Genomic DNA, 21551 nt, shown 5'->3' with positions numbered 1-21551 from the left:
TGTGGCGAACTTCACGAACATATCGTAAACCATCATAAGCATATGAGTTCATCATTCAGAGGTTATTGCCGTATTTGATCTGCTTTATTGGCGTATATTAATGTTTACACGTACCCTATAGCTGTTGCATGCACTTAAGGTTCCTCACACTGTCACATCGGGCAACAGCGACACAGCGACGGTTGTCAGAAAGCGAGCCCCCAACAGAGAGCGTCGTGTGGACGGATAACGGAGTGAAAGTGGCGCGTCTTGACACAAAGGGGCCGTAATAACCTGCTCGTGAAGAGACCGTTTCTCGAGCGAGTAAAAGCGCTCGGGATCACCGCATGGCCCTCTCAATGGTGTCTATACGACGGCGCGATCATAAACGCGCCGCGGCCATTGCATATTGATGGCCGCCTTGGCTTAACCATTGCGCGCGTTGGAAAATTGCCGCCCGGAATGGCTTTTTGATGGGGGCGATTGCTCGTTTCCGTCTATAGGTATAAAGGCGCGCAGCGGCGGGAGTTATAAAATGTGCATCAAGTCGCGAACGAGTCTTCTTCGGAGCGTCTGGCGTGCCCTATTGCGCTCAGTCGCGGCGGACGCCGCAGCAGACCGACGCCGGCCGCACGCGCGAAAGGCTGCCGCCGGCTGTGCGAGCGTGCGACGTCGTGCGACGTCGCGCGTCCCGACAACATGCCACGTGTCATGCCATGGATATTTGCCACTTTTAAGACGTGTCGTGCTTCAGCTGGGATTTTCACCGTGAATTCAGGTGAGCATCATCCGCACACCTCAACCACTCCCACCTTCCTATTTAACCAGTGCTCTCGTGTTGCCTATAAGGGGTGTGCACATGCGCCTTGTGCTTGGGAGTAATGGTTGCGTAATAACGGCTCTGATCGTGTTTCACACAGAAAACACTCAAACAAGCACAGGTTGTTGTGGGTCCTGAACAACCGGTAACTAGTACGAGCGTATTCGGAGCGCTTAACTGTTTATCCCGAAACTAAGGCCTCGGTTTGAAACGTTGCGTGCGCACAGTATACGCAGTGTAAGCTGTGATTAGCAAAGAAGAAAATTATGCTTTATCGAAATTGGGGTCATTTAAATCTAATTTTCGTATCGAACCGATGTCATATTAGTAACTGTTTGTTAAAATTTAACGCTGGGTGTATTTTAACTAAGTCTTTCAGGGATGCTACGCACACGTTTGGCAGCTCCGAGCTGCTTCGCACAATACATCTTTGCTCCAGGAAAATTAAATTGGTGTGTTGTGTAGCCTTAGTTTTATTCGTATAGGCAAATCGAAGCGAAAACTCGCTTAATTTTCAGGCACCCGGAGTGATCAGAGCTCAATTTTTTTTTCGGGGGGAGGGGGGGGGGGATGACTGGTCTATCCTCAACGTAGTTGAGTTACTACCAGCTGTAAAGGTCAAGAATAAAACTCGAAAGTCAGTCGTTATTTCTGGCAGTGGAGCGATGTACCACGGCGGGCCAATGAAAGTCTGCAGTGTAGTTTTTGTAGACGATAGTCTTTCTCGGGATACCTGAAAACGAAAATTTTGGTCTGTCACTTGATTCAGCCGCCAATCCACAAGTTGCTAGATTGCTTGAACAGGAAGTATAGATAGACTATTACACAATAATAAAATCTGGTTGCATGCTTCACACGAGTCAACATTGTTCAGTATATTAGTTATATTTGAGGCAAAATAGCGTTCTAGTAGTGTTCTTTCCTAGCAGTGTTCTCTCCATTCAAAATAGACGTGAACTTCGTTTTTTGCAACAGCAAACAAACAAAAAACGTGTAAACACAGGTAGCAAAGTGAGGCGAGAAAAAATCAAAAGATGAAGACAAGAGTTCGGGCTCGAGCTCGATGCATTTCAAACAAGCACTTACGAAAGGTCCCAACAGATGGCGCGCGAGCACTGAGAACGCGGTAAAATTGAATCGGGTAGGGCATACGTTTGTTGCGTTTATCATGACCTGGGAATTCTGAGGAAAAAGGGGTAGAACGAGAGGTCCGGGGTGGGATTGGGGGAAAGTGGAGAGAGTGTTACGGGTCACAAGCGGCAAAAGAGTATCGAATTTCGACGACATTTGCCGAGCAAGCAAATTCGCGGCCAATTTTTCGTCTTAATTTCCGCCGACGATTTATTGTGTTGAGAGCTGTTAACACGTCCCCCAAGAACCCCCCGCCTACACACACGCGCACACACTCCCACACGCCATTACTGATCAGTAAATGACGGATCTTTTTTCAGATTCAGCGTGTGTTCTGCGGTTTTTCCTTCCTGTCCTGATATTTTAACACTGCTCTTTGCGACTTCCGATTTATGACCGGCACCTACCAGATGGCGCTTATAGACGAGGTCCTCTGCGTATTCCCCCTAAAACGCGAGCAATATTGATGCTTTTATCCCCAAAGCTATCTATGGCTTTTCCCGCGACATGTGCTTTCACAGATAGGTATTCCCAGCGCAGGCCCAACCTAAAAAAACTATCGCAACGTAACCTTGGCCTAGCACGTACCTCACATCGAGTCCATCGCCGGCTGTCGCTGATACTGCGCCCCAAGCGGATCGGCGCCTCAGCCCCACCGCAGCCACAGCGGCATCGATGTCACCAGGGCTTCTCAATTTGCATTCGTATGCAAATTGAGCGTTCGTATCAGTGCCCCGTAATCACGATGCTGGTGCTGTGCGCTTTCCATAGCGTTCAGGGACTCCGGAAAAGGGGGGGGGGGAAGGCCGGGGGGGCGGTCCCCCCCCCCTTCTCCAACAATTCTGTAGAGGGGCAGCCCCTTCCCACCCCACTTTCCGACCGTTTACGCTGAAATCAAATTTTTGACAAGAGCTATCATTAAATTTTCAAACTGGTGGTGGTGTGTTTCAATGCTTTACAAAAGGCCCATGATCGATTGGACGCACAACGGTGGGACGATGGCCGGCTAAAAAGCCACAAATTAAGGCACACCACTCAACATATCAGTAACCAAAATATCAAATCACGATTACGCAAACAGGTACACAAAAATTGGCGGAATATTGACTTACACACGGAGAAGGAACAACAACACAGCAATGGATTAAAACATTTCCCTCATGCCTCCGCACTTCCCTACAAAATAATGCACAAGCCAGGAAATCACCGGACACTCTACCAACGAAACTGACCACAACTATTGCAAATGCGGAAAACCTACTCAAAAGATCGGTAAAAAGCTCGGTAATCGATCGATCGGTGAGGATAGACTGTCCCCTATCAAGAAAGAAGAGACTACTCCTGACACGCAAATTTCCAAACACCAGAGAAAACAAAGCTGAAATAATCAAACACCGGGGTACATACCAAGCAGTATAGGAGAACTCGTAAAAAGGATCAACCAGATCATTGACTAAGCCTGGCTGCCTCAGTTCCCAATTTGTGGGGGTTGAGCAGACGGGATAACATTGGAAGTTCGTGAGTAATTTTTTACCATGTACAATGCACCAGACAGCTGATCTGAGACCTTGTATAAAGCCGTGAGGAACATGATTTTGCGTCTGGGCCTGGACTTCTACAACCTATGGGGGCACTGTTTTGACGGACCCGCGAACATGGAAGGCGATAAAGGATTGCGTACTCGAAACCAGGGTCAATATTTTTGCACTGTAGTAACCACTGCCTAGACTTGGCACTCCAGGAGGTAGCCAGGAACTGCGATGTCGTCGGAGACGCTCTGATCTAGCGGTGTACTTCCTCCGGGTAATGACGTCGGTGAGCAGGATTTTTCAGGCCGAACTCCCAACTGCTACCACTGTGCCCAACCAGGTGGTCAGTAAGAGCAAAATCAATGAAAACGTTCTGTGAGAGCTATCAAAAGGTGCAGGCAAATTTGCAGGAACTGATACAAGCTCTTTCAGTGGCGCCAGCAAGACAGTCGCAAAAGGATATGAGAAAGTATTAAAGTTCGAAACCTTAGTGGGTATCAACCTTTCTAGAGCCCTGTTCAGCCCATGCGTGCGATTAGCGAGGATGCTTCAACGCCCAGTTTACCGCGCTGCAGGAGCAAAACAAGTAGCAGAGGCTCTCTGTGACGGCTTGGCAAGGCTACGGTATGACGCCTCATGTGACGTCCTACGGAAGCGGGCAAACTCAAGAGCAAGAGAGTTAGGTCCAAAGGAACCTCGAGTGCCCACAGCGTCTCAGCCGCCCAGAAAGCTTCAATTTACAGACAAGCATGAGGAGCCTTCAGCGTTAGACGACAAGTGGTCACAGGGAAGAGTTTTTGGCCGCCAGCGATCGTGTTGCCAGCGACTTCCGACGGAGATTTGACCATCCTGGAATGGAGAAGCTGATTAGCCTCGAGCGCATTTTAATTGACAATGCTGAAGGTAGAAACTTTGCGGAACGACCTAAATAAACTTTTAGGAGCGCACGCTGCGGATTTACACATCAGCAGGCTTTCAGCGCAACACGTGCTTCTCCCAATGCTTCTGCGTGGCGACGGTCCGGCCGCAAGTGAACGAATTTCACAGATTCTGCAGGGGAAGTCTGTAGATATGCGGAAGATGATGAACTAGGTTGTCCGGTACCCACAACTCATGTTTTCTGTCCCTGCGTCAGATGCTTCAGGACAGCGATCTTTCGGTGCTCTGAGGCGAGTAAAAACATTTTTGCGCAATCGAATGACACAGAGGAGGCTGACACACCTCCTCCCCCACGTGTACAAGAAGAGAGCTACGGAACTGCACTTAGATGCCGTCATGAAACAGTTCGTCTCTATAGAACGGCAGAACGAACAGCATCCTCCAGCCTACTTCGATAACGTCTGCCCAACACCCTCTTGTCGTGCCAGCCTTGAAGCTCGTATAACTGTGATAATAGAGTTTGGGTTTGGGCTAGTTGGTAGCGGTAATCCATGACTTCGTGTAGCGCCAACAAAACTACAGAGGACACAGGGAGGCGACGGGCACAAGCGCTTGTGCCCGTCGCCTCCCTGTGTCCTCTGTCGTTTTGTTGGCGCTACGCGAAGTCTGTGATAATAGCTTTATACCTAGTGCCTACTTTCTTGTCTACTTAAACCACATTTGTGCACTTGTGTCAGTACACATCTACTTCATTGCGAGAGCGAATGCAGAAATATTAAAAATGATTTTTCGCAACTTTCGAACCCCTTCGGCATTGGCGCGGTCCCCGCAGGTTTGCAATGCATAATAAGCGTGGATACCAACATTTAAAAATTAATACAGTGAAAATGAATTAGAACCATAATAAAATGTTATGTAAGTAAACAAAAATGACAAATATTGTGAAAAAATACACAATAAACACAACACAAAAGGACGCCAATACTGGCCCCTCCACACCCGAAAGCGTTCCGGAATCCCTGATTGCGTCCACATTCGCTATTGATTACTAGGAACTCTGTGGTAATGGGGCGGGGGGCGTGAGCTTTTGCTCTAGATCGTCCTACGTGCTTGCATATATATTTTTGAAATCTTTTCAATGCAGCTTATGCCACAAGATGAAATAGCTTCAAATTGCTACCATCTTATTAGATGTCACACGTGCAATCGGCTGCGACAAAAAAACAAAAACAAAAGCAGCATACCATGATACTTGTATAGACCAAGCTAGCAACGATTGACAGTATCCTGAGCTGGCAGGTATGTTTGACAGCAGTGTTAATGTTGGGCACCTTTTATCTGTCCTTGTGTAGTCCTCAGAACCGCTCCAAAGCAGCTCCGTATTTTATTCTCCCATACAATTTCTATTGGAGGGGCAGTTTTAAACTGCTGAAGAACTGAGAGCTGAGAAATGCTCTGGAGAGGCGAATAAAACAGACGAATTGTTACGGTGACCAGCGGCGAATCGCCTCAAACAATATTCCTTGTTTAACAATATTAATATCTCAACGCTGAAGCGGCAGTGCTTAGCCTTTTGTTAACGCCTTGAAGCAATTTATGGCCTACAGGCAGAACGAGATACCTCACGCTGTTGTTTGTCAGGTCAGTCCTTCTCAAGAGTTTTTTGGAGGACATCCCAAAACATGATGGCTTCCTTTCAATTTATAAACTGTTCGATTGTATCGATTCGCTATGCGGAATACAGTCTACGAATACACGAAAATATTTCTGTTTTGTTTTTGTAGCTGCGGCCGAACAACGTTTCCGCGTGAAGCTTTTAGAAGGAAGTTCTCGCGGGGGGAGAAATCAGCATTTTGTGAATACTCAGGCCGATTGGAATAAACAGTTTGATGCAGTAGTACCGGCAAAAAGAATGAAAATTAATTCCTTTGAAAGTTTAATTCGAGACACGTTAAACGTATCATCAGGATAGAAACAAAACAAAAAAAAAGTGTATAGGCCGTACACCTCATACTTCCGCAAACAAGGTCCGGTGAAAATGGAGATGGCACAACTAGATTGCGCACTGCACCGATGGGATTAACTTGCAAGAAGGCGCAATTAAAAGGGTAAGTCGAATCCCATAGCTTCACACGTGCAGTGCGTTTTTGGACAACGTCGCGGTCAGCAAAGCATAGAATGCTTCGCTTTAAAAATGAACATGTTACGTTGCTGGTCCCTACCCTATATCGACGAGTTATGCGGCCCGAAAGCCTGCAAATAACGACGAAGGCACTCGCTCCTCCCCCACCAACAGGCGCCGTGCCTGTAGGCATACCTGCCAGGTTTCCGGAATTTTCCGGGAGACTCCCGAATTTTGATAGTTTTGTACGATTCTACGACTGAAACGAAAATATCCCGAAAACGCACCCGTGTTTGGCCAAACCTTTCTCCCGCTCTGGCCACGTTGCGCCGGAGCTACCTGACAGTCCAATTCGATCCTAGTCCAATTGACCTCGTTCTCAGTGAAGAGCCTAAAAATCATAGTCGGCCATGCGCGCAAGTTCAACTGGTCAGTACCCGCCGGGGTGGCTCAATGGCTAAGGCGTTGCGCGGCTGAGCACGAGGTCGCGGGTTTGATTCCCGGCCGCGTCGGTCTCTTTTCTGATGGAGGCGAAAAGCAATAACGCCCGTGTGTACGAGATTTAGGCGCACGTTATAGCTCCCCAGGTGGTCTAAATTATTCCGGAGCCCTCCACTACGGCGCGCTTCATCGCCTACGTTGCGTCGGTGCGTTAAACCTTAGAATCAATGAACTGGTCAGTACCAGCTGAGTGCGAGTCAGTTCAGCATAGCAAAAAAATATTTGCCCCAGTTCCGAGCATTCATGTCCGACACAACTCTCAGTCGCGTTCTTTTAGCGAAGTGTCGCAAGAGCGAACATGGTTACGCTCGACCGTATTCCCAAGACTTCCTGAAAAGGCGGCGTCAGCCACGTCGAAGATTCAGCAACTGACGAGTTTGGACGACACAGTTCAGTTCCTGCTCTGTACTAAATTAGAAATGCGTGTAAATTATTCCAATCTGTTGCTTCTAATTCTTCTATCTCTCACCCCCCCCCCTCATCTTTCCCGTCTGATCTCCCTAATGCCACCCGGCGAACATGGCAGGTACGCTGTGGGAGTCTGGCGGGACCCCAAGATATTTAACGGGTACTCGGAACCATGAGCTGCCGGCAGCTTCAGTTGGTGTGAGTGCCTACGAGCCTAACCAAAGGCCGGCGATATTCAGAAAGTTGACATTCGCACCACAGGTCAACATATCACTTCTCAGTGGAACAACTTCATAAATAGATATCTTATTTTGACAAAACAAGCAAAACCATCAGCGTACGTGCAGCAATACTTGAAGTTTAGTACCTAATATACAAAAACTGTGCATGCTGCGGCATTGAAGCACACCCATACATAAGGGCCATATGTAGTGCTAGATAAACAAAGGAGATAATGGGTAACCCTGCTTTAAAGAGGAATAATATAAAGAATTTTATTTCAACTGAATGTATGAATTCCTAAGCAGGTCAATGCAAAGGGGGAGGAATGCCTTTAATGATGAGGAGCAGTCAGCTTGGCAGCGAGCTTGGGTTGCTACTCCACATGAACATGAGAGGTGCAGGCATGTCTAGCTGTAATTGGCAATTATGGCCTATACTTCATTTGTCAATGCTCATACACAGGCCTCCTAAGCTAACCATTAATAATTAGTTATGCAGAATGGCGGAAACTTAGCCCGAGGAAACCGACAGAACCAACAACGATCAAAAAAAGAAGTGGCATCGGGAGTATACAAGAGCTGCTTATAAGAATCGGAACATAACGGGGGGGCTGTGGGAGCAATGTGAAAATTCGTCAATATTGATCAGACACTCAATTCCCACGTTTGATGCGCACCAATAAAAATGCAGGCTGTTAGAAACAATCTTCGCTGAATTCGTTGTATTGAATTCCTTGAATTGAATTTAATTGAATCCCTGCGCTGAACTCCAGGAATTCGCTGAATTCCTAGTTCAACGTGAGCCATGGATGGATCGCAGTTTTAATCTTTCTTCAAATCTGGGAATTAGTTCTGTTTGGTTTTTTCTGAATGACGAGGGGAGGCGTAGAGTAGAAAATTTATATCCAGACAACAAACAGAAATCTTAAGCAGAACTGAGCACCAGAGAGATTTGAAGTATTTAAAAATCCCCTGTTTAAACATTCTTCGTCGAGTTCATCAGGGCCAGGCGTCTTAGAAACCGGAAGCTGGTTGACAGTGACTTCTATATAAGAGGGGGGGGGGGGGGGTTAAACAATCATCGTCTGTCAAAAGCTTTATGAGGAACAAAGAACGATCCAATATGTGACCAACAATAAAATGCCGGTGATTAATAAAAAAGATAGCTTTTAAATTCTGATATAGTTTCTTTTGTGCTGGTTGCTAGGACACCATTTAAGTTATGTCGGGGATGAACTTAATGGTAGCATGGAGCCACTCGTCAAGTAATTCCTGGCTTGTGTGGTTCTCCTAGCGCGCATTGCACAACTGCTACAAGACCATACGCAAGCGACTCTGCACTGCTCTGAATCGAAGTTTTGAAGCTGATATTTTGCTACCGTGATTTTAGCAACTACACACGGAGAGGGAACAACAACACAGCAATGGATGAAAAACATTTCCCTCATGCCTTCGCACTTCCCTACAAAATAATGCACAAGCCAGGCAATCACCGGACACTGTACCAACGAAACTGAAACAACTATTGCAAATGCGGAAAACCTACTCAAAAGATCGGTGAAAAGCTCGGTCATCGATCAATCGGTGAGGATAGACTGTCCCCTATCAAGAAAGAAAAGACTACTCCTGACACGCAGTTTTCGAAATACCAGAGAATACAAACCTGAAATAATCAAATACCGGGGTACATACCAAGCAGTATAGAAGAACTCGTAAAAAGGATCAACCAGATCATTGACTAAGCCTGGGTGCCTCAGTTCCCAATTTGTTTGGGTTGGGCAGACGGGATAACAGAGGAAGTTCGTGAGGAACTTTTTAGCATGTACAATGCAACAGACAGGAGAGCTGAGACCTTGTATAAAGCCGTGAGGAACATGATTTTTCGTCTGGGCCTGGACTTCCACAACCTAAGGGGGCACTGTTTCGACGGGCCCGCGAACATGGATAAAGGATTGGGGACTCGAAACCAGGCTCAATATTTTTGCACTGCAGTAACCACTGCCTAGACTTGTCACTCCAGGAGGCAGCCACGAACTGCGATGTCGTCGGATACGCTCTGATCGAGCGGTGTACTTCCTCCGGGTAATGATGCCGGTGAGCAGGATCTTTCAGGCTGAACTCCCAACTGCTACCACTGTGCCCAACGAGGTGGTCAGTAAGAGCAAAATCAATGAAAGCGTTCTGTGAGAGCTATCAAAAGGTGCAGGCAAATTTGCAGGAACTGGTACAAGTTCAAAGCTCTTTCAGTGGCGCCAGCAAGACAGTCGCAAAAGGATATGAGAAAGTATTGAAGTTCAAAACCTTAGTGGGTATCAACCTTTCTAAAGCCCTGTTCGGCCCATGCGTGCGATTAGCGAGGATGCTTTAACGCCCAGTTTACCGCGCTGCAGGAGCAAAAGAAGCAGCAGAGACTCTTTGTGACGGCTTGGCAAGGCTACGGTCTGACGCCTCATTTGACGTCCTATGGGAGCGGGCAAAATCAAGAGCAAGAAAGTTAGGTCCAAAGGAATCTCGAGCGCCCACAGCGCCTCAGCCGCCCAGAAAGCTTCAATTTACAGACAAGCATGAGGAGCCTTCAGCGCTTGACGGCAAGAGGTCACAGGGAAGAGTTTTTTGCTGCTACAGCGACTTCCGACGGAGATTTGACCATCCTGGAATGGAGAGGCTGATTAGCCTTGAGCGTATTTTAACTGACAATGCTGAAGGTAGAAACTTTGCGGAACGACCTAAATGAACATTTAGGAGCACATCCTGCGGATTTAGACATCAGCAGGCTTTCAGCGCAACACGTGCTCCTCCCAACGCTTCTGCGTGACAACGGTCCGGCCGCAAGTGAACGCATTTCACAGATCCTGCAGGGGAAGTCTGTAGATATGCGGAAGATGATGAACCAGGTTGTCCGGTACCCACAACTTATGTTTTCTGTCCCTGCGTCAGAGCCTTCAGGAGAGCGATCTTTCGGTGCTCTGAGGCGAATAAAAATATTTTTGCGCAATCGAATGACACAGAGGAAGCTGACACACCTCCTACCACACGTGCACAAGAAGAGAGCTACGGAACTGCACTTAGATGCCGTTATGAAACAGATCGTCTCTATAGAACGGCAGAACGAATAACATCCTTCAGCCTCCTTCGATAACGTCTGCCCGACACCCTGTTGTCGTGCCAGCCTTGAAGCTCGTATACCTGTGATAACAGCTTTTATACCTAGTGCCTACTTTCTTGTCGACTTAAACCACATTTGTGCACTTGTGTCAGTACACATCTGCTTCATTGCGAGAGCGAATGCAGAAATATTAAAAATGATTTTTCGTAACTTTCGAACCTCTTTGGAATTGGCGTGTCAGCGCAGGTTTGCAATGCATAATAAGCGAAGATACCAACATTTAAAAATTAATACAGTTAAAATGAATTAGAACCTTAATAAAATGTTATGTAAGTAAACAAAATGACAAATATTGTGAAAAATACACCATAAACACAACATAAAAGGACGCCAATACTGGCCCCTCCACACCCGAAAGCGTTCCGAAATCCCTGATTGTGTCCACATTCGCTATTGATTATATACTAGGAACTCTGGGGGGGGGGCGAAGGGTGGGGGGGGGAGAGCTTTTGCTCTAGATCGTCCTACGTGCTTGAATAGATCTTTTTTAAATCTTTTCAACGCAGCTTATGTCACAAGATGAAATAGCCTCAATTGGCTACCATCTTATTAGATGTCGCACGTGCAATCGGCTGCGACAAAAAAACAAAAACAAAAGCAGCATACCACGGTACTTCTATAGACCAAACTAGCACCGATTGACAGTATCCTGAGTTGGCAGGTATGTTTGACAGCAGAGTTAATGTTGGGCACCTTTTATTTGTCCTTGTGTAGGGCTCAGAACCACTCCAAAGCCGTTCCGTATTATATTCTCCCGTAGAATTTCTATTGCAGGGGCAGTTTTGAACTGCCGAAGAACAATGAGCTGAGAAATTCTCTGGACAGGCGAATAAAACAGACGAATTGTTACGGTGACCAGCGGCGAATCGCCTCAAACACTATTCTTAGTTTAACAATATTAATAGCTCAAAGTTGAAGCGACAGTGCTTAGCCTTTTGTTAAAGCCTTGAAGCAATTTATGGCCTACAGGCAGAACGAGATACCTCACGCGGTTGTGTTTCAAGTCAAAGTCCTTCTCAAGAGTTTTTAGGAGGACATCCCAAAATATGATGGCTTCCTTTCAATTTATAAACTGTTTGATTGTATCGATTTGCTATGCGGAATACAGTCTACGAATAGACGAAAATATTTTTGTTTTGTTTTTGTTGCTGCGGCCGAACAACGTTTCCGCGTGAAGCTCTTAGAAAGAAGTTCTTGCGGGCGGAGAAAGCGGCATTTTGTGAATACTCAGGCCGATTGGAATAAACAGTTTGATACAACCGTACTGGTAAGAAGAATGAAAATTAATTCATTTGAAAGTTTAATTCGAGACACGTTAAACGTATCATCAGGATAGAAACAAAACAAAAAAAAAGTGTATAGGCCGTAGACCTCATACTTCCGCAAACAAGGTGCGGTGAAAATGGAGATGGCATAACAAGATTGGGCACTGCACCGATGGGATTCACTTGCAAGAAGGCGCAATTAACAGGGTAAGTCGAATCCCACAGATTCACACCTGCAGTGTGTTTTTGGACAACGTCGCGGTCAGTGAGGCATAGATAGCTTCACTTTAAAAATGAGAAACGCTCAACCATTTGCCATACAAATAGATGAGTTACGACGAGTCTACCACCGCAGACCGCACTAAATAGGTTATCGTGCCTCAGTGGCTCTGTGGTAGATGTCCATAGTATTTTCGCAAAAACCCAATGAAGCTGCTGCATAGGAGTCCAAGCGCGATGAAGAATATGCACCACATACACCGATTTTGTTGCCAACAACATGTTACTTTGCTGGTCCCTACCCTATATCGACGAGTTGTGCGGCCCGAAAGCCTGCAAATAACGACAAAGGCACTCGCTCCTCCCCCACCAACAGGCGCTGTGCCTGTAGGCATACCTGCCAGGTTTCCGGAATTTTCCGGGAGACTCCCGAATTTTGATGGTTTTGTACGATTGTACGACTGAAACAAAAATCTCCCGAAAACGCACCCGTGTTTGGCCAAACCTTTCTCCCGCTTTGGCCACGTTGCGCCGGAGCTACCTGACCAACGTTGTACCTGACAGTCTAGTTCGATCCTACTCCAATTGACCTCGTTATCAGTGAAGAGCCCAAAAATCATAGTCGGCCATGCGCGCAAGTTGATCTGGTCAGTACCCGCCACGTTGGCTCAGCGGCTAAGACGTTGGGCTGCTGAGCACGAGGTCGCGGGTTCGATTCCCGGCCGCAGCGGCCGCTTTTCTGGTGGAGGCGAAAAGCAATAACGCCCGTGTGTACGAGATTTCGGAGCACGTTAAAGATTCCCAGGTGGTCAAAATTAATCCGGAGCCCTCCATTACGGCGCGCCTCATCGCCTGCGTTGCGTCGGCGCGTTAAACCCTAAAATCAATGAACTGGTCAGTACCAGCTGAGTGCGAGTCAGTTCAGCATAGTAAAAAAATAATTGCCCCAGTTCCGAGCATTCATGTCCGACACAACTCTGAGTCGCGTTCTTTTGGCCAAGTGTCGCAAGAGCGAACATTGTTACGCTCGACAGTAATTCCAAGACTTCCTGAAAAGGCGGCGTCAGCCACGTCGAAGATTTATCAACTGACGAGTGGTGTAGCTTGTTAGTAGTTTGGACGACACAGTTCAGTTCCTGCTCTGTACTAAATTAGAAATGCGTGTAAATTATTCCAATCCGTTGCTTATAATTCTTCTATCCCTCACCCCCCCCCCTCCTCTCCAGTCTGATCTCCCTAATGCCACCCGGCGAACCTGGCAGGTACGCTGTAGGAGTCTGGCGGGACCCCAAGATATTTAACGGGTACTCGGAACCATGAGCTGCCGGCAGCTTCCTTTGGTGTGAGTGCCTACGAGCCTAACCAAAGGCCGGCGATATTCAGAAAGTTGACATTCGCACCAGAGATCAACATATCACTTCTCAGCGAAACAACTTCATAAATAGCTATCTTATTTTGACAAAACAAACAAAGCCATCAGCGTACGTGCACCAATACTTGAAGTTTAGTACCTAATATACAAAAACTGTGCCTGCTGCGGCATTGAAGCACACGCATACATAAGGGCCATATGTAGTGCTAGATAAACAAAGGAGATAATGGGTAACCCTGCTTTAAAGAGGAATAATACAAAGAATTTTATTTCAACTGAATGTATTAATTCCTAAGCAGGTCAACGCAAAGGAGGAGGAATGCCTTTAATGATGAGGAGAAGTCAGCCTGGCAGCGAGCTTGGGTTGCTACTCCACATGAACATGAAAGGTGCAGGCATGTCTAGCTGTAATTGGCAGTTATGGCCTATACTTCACTTGTCAATGCTCAGACACAGGCTTCCTAAGCTAACCATTAATAATTAGTTATGCAGAATGGCGGAAATTTAGCCCGAGGAAACCGACAGAACCAACAACGATAACACAAAGGAGTGGCATCGGGAGTATACAAGAGCTGCTCATCAGAATCGGAACAGAACGGGGGGGGGGGGCTGTGGGAGCAATGTGAAAATTCGTCTATATTGATCGGACACTGAACTCCCATGTTAGAGGCACACCAATAAGATTGCAGGCTGTTAGATACAATCTTCGCTGAATTACTTGTATTGAATTGCTTGAATTGAATTTAATAGAACCCCTGCGCTGAACTCCAGGAATTCGCTGAATTCCTAGTTCAACGTGACTGTTCTGTGGCTGGAGCCATGGATGGATCGCAGTTTTAATCTTTCTTAAAATCTGGGAATTAGTACTGTTTGGGTTTTTCTGAATGACGGGGGGAGGCGTAGAGTAGAAAATTTATATCCAGACAACAAACAGAATTCTTAAGCAGAACTGAGCACCAGAGAGATTTGAAGTATTTAAAAATCCTCCGTTTAAACATCCTCCGTCGAGTTCATCAGGGTCAGGTGTTTTCGAAACCGGAAGCTGGTTGACCGTGACTTCTATATAAGAGCGGGGGGGGGGTTAAACAGTCATCGTCTGGCAAAAGCTTTATGAGGAACAAAGAACGATTCAATATGTGACCATCAATAACATGCCGGTGAATAATAAAAAAATAGCTGTTAAATTCTGATATAGTTCCTTCTGCGCTGGTTGCTAGGACACCATTTAAGTTATGTCGGGGATGAACTTAATGGTAGCATGGAGCCATTCGTCAAGTAATGCCTGGCGTGTGTGGTTCTCCCAGCGCATTGCACAACTGCTACAAGACCATACACAAGCGACTCTGCACTGCTGTGCATCGAAGCTTTGAAGCTTATATTTTGCTACCGTGATTTTGTAAACTCGTGCCAGGGGCGTCACTCCTAATATCGTGAAGATTTTTTTGTGATGCTTGCTGAAAAAAAATTATCGGGGCACATTCAATCCTGATGCCTCTACTTCCTGCTTGAATAGCTCCCACGCAGAAATTAGGGTAATTTACGCAGAAAGGCAAGCCTCCAGCGTTAGCCGCACGTGTCCGCAAAAACTCTCGTCCTGTATGATGCTTTTAGAGCCCATTGACGCCTGAATGTATTGCGAACACCTAACGACTATGACGAGAACAATGGTAAGAGAAACAGCTGTTTTATTTTAAGACACAACTCGGCTTCTTTGATAGCAATTTGTAATGGTGGGTGTAGGTTCTGCGGCCTGCTCTAAGACCAAGCAAGCAGAAGAAGGATTATCGTATTTATTCGCGTATTAATCACACTTTTTTTTAAATGTGATGCAAAGTTAAGGCTGCGATCATTACGCGAGGTAAATTTTTCGGGAAAAAAAGTTTCAGCGCAGAAAATGCAAGTTGCAGATCAGAATGTTTACGAAAAGTCTCATGAACATAATAAACATAACAAATAAAAACATCATAAAAACTCCACTGATCACCGAATGACCACCGAGTGATGCAAAATGCAGTGTTTTCATTACGGAATGCGCCGGAATTACGGAATCACGGAACGCGCCGGAACGAGTGTGCTGTGAGGTGAGAACAGGTCCACCAATAAGTGGCTGCTGCTGTCACAGTGTTGGACATCAAGACACGGCTGCCCACACAGCATGTTTTGTGAGAACATTAAGTGCATTTATTGAGTTTCTTCCGCACCAATAATGAACTCATGAACGCTTGCCAATATCGCTAATATCATCAAGTCCGCGGCAATAACGTAGCCATTTCCGCTTTGAAAGAGGAGGAAACTAACGTAAGCAGGACCATCGTCATCTAGACTTGGCACACAACGACATATGGCTGCAGCAAGTTCAGGGTGCGATCATTGCGCGGGTAATAAAGAAGTCATATTTTGACGACGAACTTCAGTGGTGCGATCATTACGCGAGTGCGATCATTATGCGATTAAATACGGTAATCATGGCTCGTAGACTTGGGATGAATTAAAAATAGGAACAACTCGAATACATGCCATTGCTGCTCGAGACCATGCCCATATGCACCCGCGAAACTTGACACTCTTCGCATGTGGGATTGACCAAAAGTTGTTGCGGCAATACTTTTCTGCAATACTTCAGTAGTTTATCTGAAAAGGGATCCGCCACAGGCGCATACCCACATTTGCAAGGATAGCATATGCCCACAGGCACTCGGGTTTCTTCTCGTTTTAAAGCAGTAACTTAAGCATGTACAGAATGAAGTATTGGTTGTGGGGTGATTGTCGTATTGCCTTGGTCGTATCGCCTCGGGTGATCACACACTTTTTTTTCGAAAGGTGAACGACGCCGTTGTGACATAGCCACTTTAAAGTTGCAGTATACCTCCGGAAGCTCTGCAACTCTTTGCAATGCCGGATAATGGCTGTGTTGGCATGTGGTGGGAGCAACAAATGAAGAGTATTGCTTCATACAAGTGAATTTTTTACCTAATGTAGCACAGTTGCACAGCTCCTGTGAGAAATTTTCAGTTGAATGGAACAAAAAAACACCTACAGAATTGCATAAACATGTTAGGGTTGTTCAAGCGCGCTGAATTGTCTCCCAACCCGCGATAATCTATTGGAGCATCTTAACAGCTTGGAAGTACATTGCGTTCCTTTGTGTGGGTGGCCAGATTCGTTGGTTTCATTTAACTCTGGACGCTAAATTATAGTCATTCTTTGATAATTACATTAATTAGACTTCAAAACAATTAGGTGTGTATGACATTGCATCCCACGTAATATTTGAGTAATCAATCGTCAAAGGTCTCCGTCCAGTTACTCTAGCGCGGATGACTGCTTTAACAGATGGCGATACTGGGATCGATATACCATAAACTTTCCCTTGGTTATTAGGCAACTATCCTCTACGTGTCTGCGTCGTCAAAGGATATTCTTGACAGCCATAGCGTAGTGCGTATGCAAAGAAACGGCCCCTCGTGCGAGCATGCTCGCACAGGCGACACAGGTGTGTTATTCTCTTTAACGAGATTAGGGACAGAGTGGCATAAAAGGGGCTGGGATTGTAAACGCTTAACAAGCAGATAATATACACATCAATGTTTTAGGTCATTTGTTGATAGGATAAGCACAGCTGCTACAGGTTGAAATCATAATGTGGGCATTCAACCTATCCCACACACCAGAAAACTTCTGGCCAAAAACGTGTCCAAGCAACTACTGCAGTCTATTTTCTAAAGAACATGCAGTTTAAATCGTTCGGGCACAATGCGTTTCCTGTAGCAAGGTCGTATTTTGTCCCCCCAAAATAAGCCTATAAGGGAATACATATACGACTGTCTCATTACCCACTGCCGTGGCCCAGTGGCTAAGGCATTGTGTTACTGAGCCCAAGGACGCGGGTTTGATCCCGGCCGCGGTGGCTACTTTTTGATGGAGGCAGAAAAGCGAAAATGCCGTGTGTTGAGATTTTGGTGCACGTTTAAGTACCCCAGGTGTTCAAACTTAATCCGGCGCCCTGTAACTTCCAAGCGTTGTAACTTCCAAGCGTTAAACCCCATAAATCTGAATCTGACGACTCTTTCATTTGCTATTAAAGTCTTAGTTTAAAATTAAATGCAAGGAAACCTAAATATATTGGTAGCAATATCGATAGTTAGTTGTGGGGCGTCGAGCAAGTATTAGCTGGTCAATTTCACTTCTAATAAAATGTTCACTCGAAGCCATAGAGTCATTTGCAGAAACCAGGGAGCATTACCGAGTGACTTAGAGATGCGTCTTGGCTATGTGACAGAATAATCTTGAGGGATGAAAGCCCTGCATAGTTATAGGAGGGTCAAGGAAAAGAAAAAGGTAAGCGTGTAATGAATTCATTGTTTGGAACAAACGTGCCCTTGTGTGCCTTCTGTCTTTTCTGTATCCTTCGTTTAACTGTGAAGCGCTTCAATTCCTCAAGATGAATGTACGAGAATTCAAGAGCCCCGTACCAAAATGTCCTTCCCAGGCTCCACTCGCAAGGCTCAGAAAGAAATTTCGGGCTTCACATTTACCTCCCGTCACGTAGTGGGATCGAAGCCATGTCTCAATTTGTTTGGCAGGTTGAGGCCCCGCAATCGTATAGGAAAGAGCTCTGAAAGTTTTATTGTGTCATTCTTGAGAAAAAATATGAAGAATTACTTGTGCTTATTCGGGTATGATGCAGTAACGTTTATACAGACAGAGCAGGAGCCGACTTTCTTTTTCAGAAACTCGCTTCCTGGCTGGACTTTTCTGGGTCTGACCTCATGGGGTTACATGGGGTTACACGGCCTTGCTGAGGGGCTATAATTATTTGCTCTGACTTAGCTTTGACTGTGGTCTCACCGCTATTGCTCGTTGCAAAGGCCACATTTCCAGTTAGCTGGCGCGTAATAAAACGGTGTATGCAATTTCTTTACGCAGTCCATCATTGTCGTTGTGGAAGTAAGTCGTGTGTTGCATGGTTATTTCAGTTTCTGGGGTGGGGGGGTGTTATAGCCCAACTAGCTGTGTGCTCCATTACATGAACCATGTTTCTATTTGTTTCTGTAAAGGCAATTCGCATTATTTAGACATCACACCGATGAAAGAAGCGACTCCAGTGTGCGTGCATGTCTTTCTTGAACCATTTAGGCTAGGTTAGTGCGATAATGCGCTAATCTAAACATCACCAACGAAATCTTTACCAAAACTTCTTACTTGGCTCAAAATATTTCGAACAATCGTTTACAGTATATATCAGCTAACAACACTTGCTCACCGCCAACACCAGTTCGTTCTGGGTTGCCTCAAGGCTCCGTACTTTGTCCTCTTCTTTTCCTTATTTATACAAACGACCTACCTTCTGAAATGTCTTCTCACATACATTTGTTTGCCGACGATTGCGTTCTTTTTCGTGAAGTAACCGCTAATGATGAAGTATCCGCCCTCCAAGCTGACTTTAATAGAATTTCTGTCCGTTGTACTAATTGGTCAATGCAACTAAACACTAGCAAATGTAAATTCATGCAAGAATGGAGAACTTGTAACGCTTTGCCTTCTTACTTCCTTAATAACGTTGCTTTAGATATTGTTAACAGTTATAAATATTTAGGCATTCATATAACATCTACTCTCCCCTGGGGTTTTCACATTGATTATGTATTAATTAATGTTAACAGGATGTTGGGATATTTGCACCGCAATTTTTCTAAAGTCCATTCCTCATTAAAACTCCTTTTATATAACGCCCTAATTCGCCCGAAACTGGATGACGCCTCCGTTTGGGATCCAGCCCAACATACCCTAATGACCTCACTTAAATGATCCAAAACAACTTCGCCCGTTTTGTACTTACTAACTGTAATTGAAACAACCATTATGACAGCAATTAAATATAGTCTTAACCTGCCATCTTTAGTATCTCGACGCAAAATTTGTCGCCTCAGGCTGTTTCATAAAATATTTCACCATCCAATCTTACGTGATCAGCTCATTTTGCCTCCACAGTACACATCTCCTCGTTTAGATCACGTTCACAAAGTAGCAAAGCCATCATGCCGAACCAATAGTTTTTTTCAGTCGTATGTACCTCGTACATCCATTGAACGGAACCACCTTCCCGCATATACGGCCCAAGTTAGCCCAAGGCACAAGATACGCCGAGTCAGGTGGGCGAAAGCAGGTTTTTGTAAATGCGCTAAAAGATATCCGATAATGCGTATATGAGAACATGGAGAATGAAATAAATTTTTTTAAAATATTTTGTACAGGGTGTCCTTTCATAAAGATATTTGTCAGTGTCTTAATGTAGGCGACGAGTACGTATCGCAAGCATAAACTGTGGTTTAATTAACCGACAAAAGTGAGCTACAAACTAATATCCCTAGCAATCTTGTACAAACAGGATTTACTAGCAATAAAGATACAGTGATGCCGCTTTAGCAGCGCCCAAGTTTGTAAAGCTTTCTGGCAGCGTTTTCTTCCGACACCGTAAGTTAGTTCTTCGCTTAGGTCACGAAGCTCGCGAATGAGAGGAGCTTTTTTACCATTGCACAGGAGCCTAAGTTCGTGTTTTAGCGACTACATACCACCTTCACGGTTCGACAGTCCTACATCATGACGATCTCTATCGACGTATTACGAGGTAATAATGAACCTCGAGGCATGAATAAGATCGGCCGCTATGAAATGAAAAGGAAAGGGGATAGTCAGACTAACCCCTTTCCTTTTGAATTCCTCACTCGACATTGCGGCAACATCTTGGAAGAGTTTCACAAAATTGAAAGAGCGCTTTTTTTTAAATGTTTGGCTCAACGTAAGAATATTATCGCTGCCCCCCCCCCCCTCTTTTTCCCCTAAATCAGTACACTTTCGGCGCAGATTGGTTGTTATGGTGCAAACGTTGACATCAAGATACCATTTTTTCTGTTCCATTCTCAGCTACTGTATCCTTGGAGGAATAATTCGCCTTTTATGCAAAACATATACAGGAAAAGCTCGTTAATTCGAACTCGAAGGGGACCACAAAATTGTTCGAATTAAGCGGAGTTCTATTTAGCGGGCGGGCTATAGAATGAATGGACATCGAGCTACTCACCGCGGGCAGAGCACAAAGAAGCCACCTCTGAACTCGTTATCGTGAATTATGCGCTACTACAGGTTTATGGCAGGTGATTTCGTGAATAATCGTGTAAGTAAGCGCGAAATGAACAAGGACGAACGAAGTGAACGGGACCCGGCGCTCCGTGTCCCGTTCACTTCGTTCGTCCTTGTTTATTTCGCACTTACTTACGCGATGAATGACCAACTCGCCCAAGTAACCACTCGTGAATAATGTTCGTGGAGCTTGAGCAGTGAACGAAATTAATTGATATAGTCAGTTATACGCCAGAAACAGGCACCGACATGCATTCATGTGAGAAGCGAGCAATAATGTCGAAATAATGACGCTGTTTATGCTCGAAAACACGTTAATTTACATGGCGGAGTCGAGGCAATCAAAATTAAAAGTAATCGGTCGATTACTTTTAATGTTGGGCCGACTTCTGGGTGGGTGGACTTTTTCTGTGAGGAGCGGTGGAAGCCAGTGGATCCAAGTTCAAATTAACCGTTCTGGATACCGTAGCGCTCGAAATATCGGGAGTTTTCCCCCATTGAAATATACGGGGCTGTGCTGGGGCCAGGGTGCCAGTTCGTATAAACTGTAAGTTCGAATTAACCGAGTTAAAATGAACGAGTATTTACTGTAATTTATAGAAATCTGAGCGAATTCGCTATCACTTCACTGTGTCGAGGAGAAGCGGGCGGATAGGGCTCCTCTCTAGCGTTGTACGTGCTCCAAGAACAAAATGACCCAACATGTTTCGATGATAATTCAAGTAGTGTAAAAGACTACATCTGGTAAAAATTTCAGGAAAAGATGTATTTTTTTTATATTAGCGTCTGAGCTTTGCGT

At 45.4% G+C, this 21551-nt stretch overlaps 1 protein-coding gene across 1 annotated transcript in view; it reads left to right on the top strand.

The window, feature by feature from the left end:
- The first annotated feature begins 315 nt into the window (after nucleotides 1-315).
- The window catches only part of LOC144178910 (uncharacterized), a 459264-nt gene continuing 438028 nt past the window's right edge, over nucleotides 316-21551 (top strand). The window contains exon 1 of the mRNA XM_077707051.1: nucleotides 316-757. The gene's annotated coding sequence lies outside the window, so the exon portion shown is untranslated. The remainder of the gene's footprint in view (nucleotides 758-21551) is intronic.

This window comes from Haemaphysalis longicornis, unplaced genomic scaffold (assembly GCF_048455015.1).
Source record: "Haemaphysalis longicornis isolate Haplotype H1 unplaced genomic scaffold, Haemaphysalis longicornis Haplotype H1 scaffold_4, whole genome shotgun sequence".
Taxonomy (NCBI): domain Eukaryota; kingdom Metazoa; phylum Arthropoda; class Arachnida; order Ixodida; family Ixodidae; genus Haemaphysalis; species Haemaphysalis longicornis.
This window is presented reverse-complemented; position numbering and strand designations above follow the sequence as displayed.